A 10853-nucleotide genomic window follows, 5' to 3' on the forward strand; every position below is an offset into this window, starting at 1 on the left:
TTATGCTGAAAAACCCCCATTGATACAGCCTAGCTGTCACTCACACAGTGGGGTGGCTATCCTGGCGGGATAACCCCCCAGCCTATCAGGGCAGAGTGCGACTTTGGTTGCCTAGGCAACCCTGTCCAGGGTGCCTATTCCCCCGCCCACACATCCTGTCTACCCCAGACTCAGTGGCGCCGATAAGAGGGCTTCTGTGCAGAAGCCCGCAAAAAGGACAAACAAAGGATCCCCGACCTGGGTTAGGATTTCAGAGAAAGACACAAGAAAGAAATATTATCAAAGATCTGGCAATAAAAACCTACCGGAGTAAAGTTAATATTAAAATAAACCGGCGGTATGTTAGAGGCTGTCAGTAAAAGTGGTAGCCTCGAACAATGGGAAAATCCTATAGGGAAATATTTGCGGTCGAATATTTACGGTAGTAACTACTGCCACCAGCCAGAAACTTTGGAGAGAGGGACTGGACGGTACCCTCTCGAAAATGAACACCAGGGAAAAACTATTAACCCTTTCCGGTACTTCCATAGTAAGATGGGCTGTGCTGGTTTTGTTCATAATTATTGACTAGTAAAGGCAATGGGGACTTTACATGCCCTGGGACACAGTAGTCAGTCCCAGGGTATGGAGTCTATGTTTGGGAGTCACTATGGGCCTCATTACAACCTTGGTGCTAAGTGCACCAACTTTACCACCATGGTGTAAACTCCGTTTACACCATGGTGGATGGCGGATTTACCGCCCCATTCCAAGGTGAGTGGGGCGGTAAATCCCCATTTCCCATTTTCCCTTCCCCATTCCCATTTTTGCCCCATAGGGCATAATGGGAGTGGGGAAGGCACGAGTTACGCCGCCGTAAATTACGGCGGCGTAATTAGCACCATGGCAGGTTAGCGCCATGGATTTTAACGCCTGCTAAAAGCAGGCGTTAAAATCAGAATCAGGCGTTAAGGGTTAACGGTGGCGTTAACCCTTAACGCCTGAGTTGTAATGAGGCCCTATGACACTCCTGTGTTACTGCACTGAGGGTGCTTTGTAACACACATGTAAAACGATGATACCTATGAGGGTGAGAAAAACCCCATAGACCATAAGCACAAAAGATAGCCTAAAGCACACATCAGCAATATGACTAAGAGTGGGAAAAAGAGTCTCACTCTTAGAAGTAGAAAAATAATAAACCCTTCAAATCCAGCAAAGCTACTGGGGGACTCTATAGGTAAGGGAAATTAGCCTTAGAGGAGAATTCTCCCTAACAGCGCTGTATCTCTGAGACCCTTGGAACTTCCTTAGGTCCTGGTTAAGTGTCTGTTCTGCCTTTCACTTTGTTTCTTCACCCAATGATGAGTTCTAGTTCCAGTTGCTTCACTGGTTCGAATTAACTTGCAGGTGTGTTCTAGTTCCAGATTGCAGGTAAGTTCTAGTTCCAGTTACTTCACCGGATCGGATATATTTGCAGGTAACTTTCTAGTTCCCGTTTGCGGGGTGGTTCTGGTTGTTCTGCGCATCACTAATGGACCTTGCCATGCGGCGAGTTCTGCACGCGGTAGACAACAGTGATTACCAGTTCTAATCCTGTTCTTTCTTTCTTCACAGGTGATTCTCTGAGGGATATGCCAAAGAAGAGGTGCTCAAGAACTCTGAACGCTACCTTGAGATCTCCCAGAAGATTCGGGTAAGTGATGCTGCTAACTGAAGAAGTTGGGTTGCAGCGAAGACGCTTACAGGTACTGCTTTTCTTATGCCTTCTTTCTCTTCCAGATGCTGAGATCCAGGACGTGCGCGTGGATGAAGCCGAGGAAGGAACAAGTCGAGGATTGCGGTAAGCGTGTTGCTCGAAACCACAGTTGCAACACGAAGCACAGGTCTGCCTTTGGGCGTGGTTTATATAGGCAACCACGCCCAAAGGCTAGAGCTTGCCTTGCATTCACAGGATTAACAGGAAGTCTGCCAGGGGCCATCTTGAGTGTATAGGAAGTGTGCCTGAGCCAATCAGATTCTCCAAAGTGGGCCAGGGCTAACTGTAAAATGCACCTGATTGCAAGAGTGTGGTAAATGGATGTTGGATGCCTGCAAGGCGTGTTTAGTCTGCCGGGCTCTAACCCATCTTGCCCCTGGCTGTTCTCCAGCATATATGACACCAGGCCGTGTCATTGGAATCAGTAGATTCCTGATGGAAACAAGATGGCCCCCGTGGCCTCTTGCCTTCCATCGCCTGTTACCTTGTTTTCCCAAGGTCGTGGGAAGCCCTGACTCTGTCCCCTCCCCCTGAATGGCTGTAGAGTGTAAATTCCATATATGGTGTTGTTGTGAAGTCCAGGCCAGACTTGCTAGAGCCTTCCCAGTGACTGTATGTTGTGGGTACGCCCTGTGGGTGGGACCTGGGTGAATGGAGTGTGTTACCAATATGCACTTCTTGTTGTGGATGTCTGTTTTCTGGTGTTTAACACAATGGGCCTCAGTACGAGTATGGAGGCAGCCAAGCCCTTAATAAGGGCATGGCTTCCTACATACCAGGCTCCAATACCAGGTTCTGTGAATGAGGAATTACCGTGTCATTCCGACCTTGGAGGACCCGGTAATTACTCATGCACAAAACCATTCCCCATTCCCATTTGAGCCCCATAGGGACTTCTGGGAACAACCAACTCGCAGGCCAGCTGGAAACCATCTCCATACTGTTCGAATTTTCTTCAGAGTGCTGTTGAAAACCGGATAGCAGGTGAGAAGGATACCAGCTTGTGGACTTTAAGGCCAAGCTTGTAGATACGTCCCCGTGCAGTGTAGGAACCTCCCAACGTCCTCCCTCTTGTCCCCACGACTGAGGCCCAGGAACAGTGAGATCTGCAGGAACTGCCAGGAACAACTGCCTCAGCTACAACTTTTCTTCATTACAAAGGTACTGTGCAAACGCGGTTGAGAAATCTTCTCTGCCGCAGTGAAAGTTTGTGAAACTTTCCCAACTTTGGAGTCTTGTTCGCTCCTAATCCGACATATAACTCTTTTCCGTGCAAACTACTTCTAAGAACATTGGCAAAGACTTAACCGTTTACTACCAGAACTATACTATCCTATCCAAGACACTGATCCATTGACTTTGGTCCAGGCCTATTGAATTGAATTGCCTCTTGTAGTGAACTGAAACTATTTGCCCTGCCTAAGAAAGTAATTGGGCCTCATTACAAGTTGTCCGGTAAGGGAATACCGGTAAAGAATTACCGGTACCGATAATTTCCCAAGCCAATCACGACCCTGACCCACCGCTATTAGCGGAACCGGTAAGTACGGTGCCACTAATAGCGGCAAGGCCGAGGGCGCACGACCCCCATACCGGAAATAGCACCATGGCGCTAATATCACGCCATCACAAGCTATGCGGACATGGCATTAGCGGCATAGAAAAGACCCCAAAACCCCTTACCGGCATAGCGCAAATAACGGCATCTAAAAGCACCCGTTAAGAGACCTGAGCAGTGTTCCCATCTGTCACAGATGGACACAATCAGCACAGGTGGAGGCAATGGAGACACGCAGCATAAAAAAGCACACCACACCCCTTCCCACACCCCTTCCCACACCAAGATGGTCCCAATACCACCATCATGACATGGGCTTCAGTACATGATTGCAGTGCAGCACCAACAACGACAGGCCGCACCACAGGTGACCCGTAACAGGTACCCATTCCTCACACCATACAGGCAATGCCAGCTATCCACTGAAGAGGTGGCTCCTAACCCCTGTACGGAACCCACAGAACCAGCAGGAAGAGGACTACAATATTGCACATACCCGTACCCGCGTTGTGATAGAGCCGTCATTCGGCCTTCCAATGACAGTGCGCTGGTGCCTAAGCGGCCTGGGTGAGGCTCTCCTGCACGGCCGTGACAAAGTGGCAAAGACAACCATGGCATGTGTAGAGCATCACAAAATGTGCATCTGATGGAATGTGCCTATGCCACTTGACATTGACATGCAACCACCAGATGAGGATGATGTGGATGGGGCTGAGTATCGGTGAAATGCTCCGGCAGGACATGCAAGAGGCGATGTCAAGGAGGCACACGATGTGCGTCAGCATCTGAATCAGGAATTTCATCAGGGACAAAGGTGAAATTACATGGATGGAGATCGGTATTGTTGCCCTGGTGCATGTTTTGAGGCCCACAAAGGACCCTTTCCACAATAAATGACACATACACAATGATGGAGACGACGCCTGGTTTTCAACTTCAGAACAGTGTATTGTGAACATAATGTGATAAAAATGTGCATGACTCAATCTTTGCAAACGCCCGCTCCCTCCCGCTATAAAACCCACAAATACACACTCTCCCCCCTCCCCCCACAATACCCCCAAAAACACCCTCTCCCCCCTCCCCCCACAAAACCCCCATGTGAGCCTTATAGTGTCTACGTGTCCTGCTCCACATGTGTCACCTAGTCCTTGCTGGACCTAAGCCACAGGGCCTCCTCCACCATTGGGTGGTTGTGACGTGGGGCGCCTCAGGGTGCGCAGAGAGCGGCGCAGGGGGCTTGTCTGCTGGGAACCCGAGGAGGAGGAGGTGCCCGGTTGATCCCGTGTTGGGGGTTGGTATTGCCGCTCCATGATATCCACAATACGGTTAATGGCCTGGCGGAGTTGGCCCATTTCCTGGCAGATCCTGTTAGTGCAGGCCTCAATGGCCTCCCTTGTTTGGCCTGCATATTTGCTGAGGTCATCCCCCAGACGGCCTGTCTCGGCCACAATGAGGGCGACCAGTGCAGTAATGTCTGCCTGCCTCCGGCTGATGGTTGCAAGGCCAGGTTGGGTGGTATGTGATGTTGGGCTGGCTGCTGCATCCTGGTCCGTTCCTCCGGCGTCAGGTGAGGACACCTGAGGGCTCCATGCCCCTTCAACGGTGTGGGTGTCAAGTGCTCCATGGCTACCTGATCTGGACGTTGCCCTTGGACTTTCCGCAATGGAATGTGTCGGGCTGGGGGAATGGCTTTGTTCTAGAATGTCAATTGCATCCTCCTCGTCCGTGAGCAGTGTGGTGGCTGCTGTCTCACCAGTTGAACTGGTGGCAGCAGAGTGCGTGCCCTCTGTGCGCATTTCACCTATGATGGGGCACACTGGCTTGGGTTCAGCAATAACAGCAGCCGTGCCCTCAGGCTGTGTGGAACTGGTGCTCCTGCTGCCTTTGGGCCTCTGCTGATGGACACTCCTCCCAGTTCCCCTAGAGGTGGTGGCGGTGTCACCTTTCTCATTCATACTGGCCTTTTTGGCTGCTGGGGGGGGTACGTGTTGCAGTGCATGTGCCTTCAGTGTCTGTCGGTGATCCTGTAGAGGACAAAAATAGGGTATATCAATGTTAATGGTTCTAGGTGCCTTATGCAGAATGTTCACGTCATGCTGCTCTATGCATTGGGGCCTCTTTATCATTGATTCTAGTAATGGGGATGTCGGTTACGTCATGCATGGATGGGTCTCTGTTGCACCTGCATATGGTGATGCATGCATGTATGTGTGTGGCTGGATCAATGGCCTGGTCATGGACACATATTTGGGGGACCCCTCACCCTTCACTGTGCATTGTTTGATGTATACACTCACCTCCATCGGATGAAATGGCCACACCATGCTCTATATCTCCGACTCCCTCTATGGATTCGACTCCAATTGTGGAGGCACATGTCTCCTCCCACTCCTTCAGCTTCAAAGGGGAATCTGCGCCACCTCCTGTGGCCATTGCCAGGTTACGGTTGGCCGTTAGTATGTTCCGCACACGGAGCCGGAGATCGTCCCACCTCTTGTGGCAGTCCTTGATACTGAGGGTGGTAGTGCCCACCACACTGACTTTGCGGGCAACTTCGGCCCATATGGCCTTTTTCTTATTGATGGCCTCCCGCCGCATATCATTGGCGAAAACATCTTCAGCATTAGCTGCAAGTGTCCCGGGCAACATGATCAGCTCCTCATTGGAGAATTTTTCTTTCCGCTGACGATCTGAAGATTTTATTAGCGCCTTGGGCATCTTCGGGCTTTCCTTGGTGATTTCTTGTCGGAGTTCTCCTGAAAGAGGTCCTGGATGCAGAGGATGGCAATGGATTGTGTTTTTAAAGATGGCCGCCCTGCTCTTTCCCGTTCCTGTGCGATGACGCTATTTCCGGTTCCGCTTTTTTATGGTGACCCCTAATGGCGGTGACCGCTAATAGCGGGGACCGCTATTTGCATGTAGCGTGGGGGAGGAGGTGCTATCAGCACTTTGGTCGAAGCCGGTAAGGGGCATTTTGGGGACTTTTGCAGCATGGTGGTACGGACTTTTACGGCATGGCGCTATGCTCGTGTCCGCGAACTCGTAATGGGACGCTATTAGCGGCCTCTTGCGAGGGCGGTCACGCTAATAGCACCATGCCGTAAAATTCCGATTTTTACCGGACAACGTGTAATGAGGCCCTTTTTTGTGTTTAATTCTTATAACCTGTGTCTTTTTACTCCCATTTAAAGTTACTGAAGTGCCATTTTTCACCCACTTCTGGGGAGCCTAACTTGTTCAGAAACGTATTGGTTTGGTACTGGAGTGTATTACAGTGTGATATTGAGCTGCTTATTGCTAGTGGAATGTTTTCTAAATGACTGTGTAAATAAATTAATATTGTTTTACCAAGAAACCTTTCCGCGTCCCGTGAGGGGAAGAGGGAGCTAATAACGGGCCATTCGTAATGTGCCCGTTATTACCTCCCTCCCCATTCCCATTTAGCCCTATGGGGGCTCAAATGGGAATGGGGAATGGGGAATGGTCCCTTCAAGGAGGAATTACCCAGTAATTCCCCATTGAAGGAACCCGGTATTGGAGGCAGCCATGGTGCTAATAGCACCATGACCTTCTCCAACCTCGTAATGAGGCCCTAAGTGTTTGTTTGAACCACTGTGATTGCAAGTCCTTTGTGTAACACCTTGTACTGCTCACATCCCTCTTGAGGTAAGCCTGGCTGCTCAGCCCTGCTACCACAAAACTGTGTATTACAGACTTATACCAAAGGGGAGATTGTACTTACACCTGTAGTCTTAATTGTGTGTTGTGTTCCCAAAGGGTACTGCATGTAATTCTGCCTAACATGTTGATGGAAGGAATTGGGATGTTATGACACCACGGGCCCTTTTCGCCATTAGGAAAACTCTACAATCCTCCACATGATTTTCTCTATTCAAACTTTTATATGGGAGAGCACCGCAAGATGTCTTGGATATGTTGAGTGAAACCTGGGAGGAATAAGAAAAAGCCACTTTACCATTTTCCCAAACTGCCCAGAGACTGAAAGAACACATGGCGGTAGTTAAATCCATAGTGCAGACTAACATGGCTAGGACCCAAGAACAAACGAAGGGCTATGGTGATAGGAAAGCTGTATTAAGATCCTTTTTTTCTATTTTCCAGAGTCCTAGGGCCTCATTATACGGTAGGCGGTAAGGGTTTACCGGTACCGGTAAGGGCACTGGTACCGGTCAACCCTTACCGCCTTACTACGAGGTCCCTTTGCGGGACCCGACCTTAACGGCTGGTGTAGACCAGCCGTTAAAGTTGGGAGCCGCAAAGGTACCTTGGTGCTAATTACGGTACCGCAATTTGCGGTACCGTAATTAGCTCCTTCCCCATTTCCATTGAGCCCTATGGGGCAAAAATAGGAATGGGGAAGGGCCATGGAGAAAGGGGGAATTACCGCCCCGCCAACCTTGGAATGGGGTGGTAATTCCCCTTTTCTCCATGGTGGTACCGGCACCATGGTTTACCACATAGCGTGTAATGAGGCCCCTAGTCCTCCTCCCTTCTTCTGAAAACAGAATGCTCTCTAGCATAGTCCCTACAAGATAATACATCAGACAGGGCCTTATGATGATCTAGTCTCGCAACTAGACAGAAAAATCAAGACTGACATTTATCATGTGAATCTTCTGAAGGAATGGCAAGAAAATCCCATTGAAAACACTACTGTGGTGGTAATCGGTTTGCTATCTGAGGAACCCAACACCAATACTTTGATTCCCTCTGGTTAGGCTCAGAACCAGAGGGAGGACCTAATGGACTTCTTTGAACAGTTCCCTGATGTTTTCAGAGCAGAACCTGGGAGAGTAAAGGGGATATAGCATTACCTCCATACCCCTCTACGAAACGCATTAGATCTGAAGCCATCTCAGGAGGATAGCTCAGCGGCAACATAGCGCTAACGCCAAGGCCCCCGGCGGATAATCCGCCAGATCACGAGTTACGTGCACGCGCCCCGGTCCATCGCGGTATCGCGAATATCGCAAACCTTTAAATCCGGCGCACCGTGCGCTACCGCCATATCGCGCTCATAGCGCGCGGGAAAACCATCACTGCTGGAACGGGAAATAAAGCGGCAGCCATCTTGGAAATCACAATCCGTCGGATATCACAGCCCCTGGAAGCCATCCACGCCATCCAACCCCAAAACATGTCTCAGGAGCGCACTAGGGGCAAGACCGCCCTGGACAGGGTGCGAAAGCCCAAATTCAGTGACCAGGAGCTAACTGTACTGGTCGAGGAGGCCGAGATACACCACGAGGAGCTGCAGCAGCGCAAAACAAGTGGCAAGCGCAGAGCACAAATTTGGCGATCAATCAGCCAAAGGGTCAGTGCTGTGGGGTGCGTGCCCCAGGATGGGGAGGATTGCCGCAAGCGCCTGAACGACCTGCGCGTGCAAGTCCGTGGCATCCTGTCAGGGCCACTGGAGGAGGCCCACCACCACCTCCACCAGAACTCACACCTTGGGAGGAGAAAATGACAGCCCTGATAGATGTTGGCACCATCGAGGGCATTGGTGGAGCGGAGGCAGGCACTGGCATCGACCCAACTGCAGGTGAGTCCCACCCCCAAATGCATGCAGCTGAAAGTACCACATATGTAGACCCTGAGTGAATGAATGCGAAGAAATGTGTGTGAGGTACTGCATACACCCATAAGTGACGCCTACATCCATTGAACCGTAGTGCTGCCTAGACGACCCTGCACGTGCAGTGCATGAATGACAGGGGCAGGGGATAGACACCCATAGCCATAGGACAGCTACGTAGAGTTTGAGTGTGCATGAATACACCCCCAAAACCCAGAGCGCAGTGCACCCCAACCACGCATGCAATCTTGTCACTCCAACATTCCCATGCAGTGTACCTCCATACACACTCACAACAAGCACCACATGGCGACTGAACAGAATGCAAGTTGAATGCGTGATTGATACTGTCCTCAATCACACTTGTTGGCATGAACTGCATCACACAAATATATGTAGCATTGAACTCAAACCACACCCTATGTACCCCACAGACACACGTCGATCCCAACGGGACGAAGATGATTGGGAGGAGGCCACACCAACACAGCGCCCACGGCAGCGCACCTCCACCAGCACCACCACCCCACAAAGAGGCCATACCGAAGGGAGACGACCCAGGCCAACACCCACTTCACCCCAACGCAGCCCCACCAGACAGCAGCAGCAGCCACATGGCCGCAGGGAGGCCACCGCCAGCTCGCCCCAAGCCACCAGTCACAGCCCCGATGCTGAGGGACAGAGGTCTGGATCTGAGCCCGACGTGGGAGCAACACCTCCACGTGGCCATCATGTCGGAGGACAGCACTCTCCCGGAAGCAGTGAGGCCGAAGGGATGGTCACACCCCAGGGAAGCCCAAGCCCAGACACACACCGTGTGAGTCGTGTCTGCACACCACAGCCGGACGTGCACACGCCATCATATGGCAGCCCAGAAGACCGGCACTCTGAGCCAGGCAGCCCAGTCCAAGCTGGCGCCATGTCGCCATGCAGCCCCCCCCCCGACAGCACACAAGTCGCAGGCCAACACAAGACACACCAGGGGTGCCCTTCGTCACTGGGGCAGCAGTGATGGGCCGACTCGACATTATTGAGGCAAAACAGGCCAGAGTGGAATCAATGGCCAAGGTGCAGAGCCGGCACATCAAGGCTGTCAGTGCATCTATACCGCATGGGTGCAAATACATAGCGCGGGACAATGCGCGCACACGCAGAGTCGTTGAACAATGTACCGCTGCCCTAACACGCTTCGGGCAACGAGTGAGGGAGTTGACGGAGGCAGTCTCAGCACTTGCTGAGCAAACAATGGAGGGAAACAACCTCATGCGACAGCACATGATGGCCGCCTCTTCAGTCCCTTCGACATCGACCACACCCACGGAGGGATCCCTCAAGCCTTTCCTAGGCGCCCATGCGCCACCTAAGGGCACGCACACCAGAGGGGCCCCGAAAAGGAAAGCGCCCATGACCATCCTAGTGGTGCATGGTATTGTTGTTGATGCCCTGATAAGACACATGTGCCTATCTGCACAGTTGGGGGTAGTTCACTGGGGGAGGGGAGATTGTGTGCTGGGTGTTTACTGGGGGGAAGGAGGATTGTGTGCTGGGTGTTTACTGTGGGGAGGGGGGATTGTGTGCTGGGTGTTTACTGGGGGGAGGAGGCATTGTGTGCTGGGTGTTTTCTGGGGGGAGGGGGGATTTTGTGCTGGGTGTTCACTGGGAGGATGGGGGATTGTGTGCTGGGTGTTCACTGGGGGGAGGGGGGATTGTGTGCTGGATGTTTACTGGGGTGAGGGGGGTTTGTTGGACAGAAAATAAATCACGTTAGAAAAATCACAATGCATGGACAGTAGTGATTGTTACTAATGCAATTTTATATTGAAGTGACATATTTCCAATTTACCCATTACCCATTTCTAAAAGAATCCATCTATCAATCCCTGTCTTGCCAACCTCCCCTCCCTCAGCCCAATGCTTTGTGCATGTTCAACACCTTCTGGCACTTCATCGCCCTCACT

Source organism: Ambystoma mexicanum, chromosome 11, assembly GCF_040938575.1.
Source record: "Ambystoma mexicanum isolate Mex_15411 chromosome 11, UKY_AmexF1_1, whole genome shotgun sequence".
NCBI classification, from domain to species: domain Eukaryota; kingdom Metazoa; phylum Chordata; class Amphibia; order Caudata; family Ambystomatidae; genus Ambystoma; species Ambystoma mexicanum.